The following is a 1,677-nucleotide window of genomic DNA, read 5'->3' as shown; positions in this document are numbered from 1 at the left end:
CCTCCTTCCTCCTTCCTTCCTCCTTCCTTCCTTCCTTCCTTCCTTCCTCCTTCCTTCCTTCCCTCCTTCCTTCCTTCCTTCCTTCCTTCCTTCCTTCCTTCCTTCCTTCCTCCTTCCTTCCTTCCTTCCTTCCTTCCTTCCTCCTTCCTTCCTTCCTTCCTTCCTTCCTCCTTCCTTCCTTCCTTCCTTCCTTCCTTCCTTCCTTCCTCCTTCCTTCCTTCCTTCCTTCCTTCCTTCCTTCCTCCTTCCTTCCTTCCTTCCTTCCTCCTCCTTCCTTCCTTCCTTCCTTCCTTCCTTCCTTCCTTCCTTCCTTCCTTCCTTCCTTCCTTCCTTCCTTCCTTCCTTCCTTCCTTCCTTCTTCCTTCCTTCCTTCCTTCCTTCCTTCTTTCCTTCCTTCCTTCCTTCCTTCCTTCCTTCCTTCCTTCCTTCCTTCCTTCCTTCCTTCCTCCTCCCTCGTTCCTTCCTTCCTTCCTTCCTTCCTTCCTTCCTCCTTCCTTCCTTCCTTCCTTCCTTCCTTCCTTCCTTCCTCCTTCCTCCTTCCTCCTTCCTTCCTTCCTTCCTTCCTTCCTTCCTTCCTTCCTTCCTTCCTTCCTTCCTTCCTTCCTTCCTTCCTTCCTTTTCTTTCTATCTATCTGGTTTAACTCTTATTCATCCATAAGACTAAACTTATTTATCGTCCTCAGTAACCATAGGGGCTTCCATTCACCATTACTTACCCAATACCTAGGAGAGCTCCTGGCATCTACCAGGTGCTCAATAAATATTTCATAAATAAATAATAATATCTATCAATCAAAGCATATGAAGAAGCAATTCACAGGAAAAGAAATATGAAAGCAGTATAAAGAATCAAGTACTATCATACATTATAAATAGAAGTATAGGAGTTCTGGTCAAGATGGCAGAGTAGGTAAACACTGTGCTTGCCTCCTCCCATGACCACATTAAATTACAACTAAATTATAGAACAATCATCCAGGAGAATCATCTGAAGACTAGCTTAACAGAGACCTATAACTACGAATATACAGAAGAAGCCACCTTGAGACTGGTAGGAGGGGCAGAGACAAAAAATGGGCTGTCTCCACACATGTGGTGGTCGAGAATCAGGAGGGATGTCTTAACTGTAGAGGTCCCCTGTGAAGAGCGAAGTGTTCCAGCCCCACACCAGGCTCCTCAGCCCAGCCTTCCAGTGCCAGGAATAGGAGACCCCACAACATCTGGCTGTGAAAATCAGTGGGGATTCTGTCTGTCCAGGTGAGATGGAATTTGGCTGGAACCCCAGGGATCCTTTAAAAGGGCCTGCGCATAGAGTCTCTCACTCCCAGGTACTCACCCTGGGCTCTGATGAAGGAACAGCAATTTGGGAAGTGCTGGAAACATACAGGGACAGAATGAGTTGTGTGGCCTCAGGGCAAGAGCTGGAAGTAAAGCTGTCATTGTCCCTATATTAAGCCCTCCTTCGGTGCAGCCTGCAGGCAGATGCCATCTGTCCTGTGTTAAGCACTCCCTCCACATGGCCAAATCTGAATTTTCATTGGCCTGATAAGCTATACTCATTTCATCCTTGTAACTCCCTGGGACCTGACCCACCCAACTTGCATACCTCTGGAGCAGAGCCTGTTTTGGCACCCTGTGGGAAGCCAGTGTTGACATTCTTTCTTGAGCAATGTTCTG

This window comes from Rhinolophus hipposideros (genome assembly GCF_964194185.1).
Source record: "Rhinolophus hipposideros genome assembly, chromosome: 7".
In the NCBI taxonomy this organism is placed as follows: Eukaryota; Metazoa; Chordata; class Mammalia; order Chiroptera; family Rhinolophidae; genus Rhinolophus; species Rhinolophus hipposideros.
The sequence above is the reverse complement of the archived record's forward strand: the minus strand, read 5'-3'. Positions refer to the sequence as shown.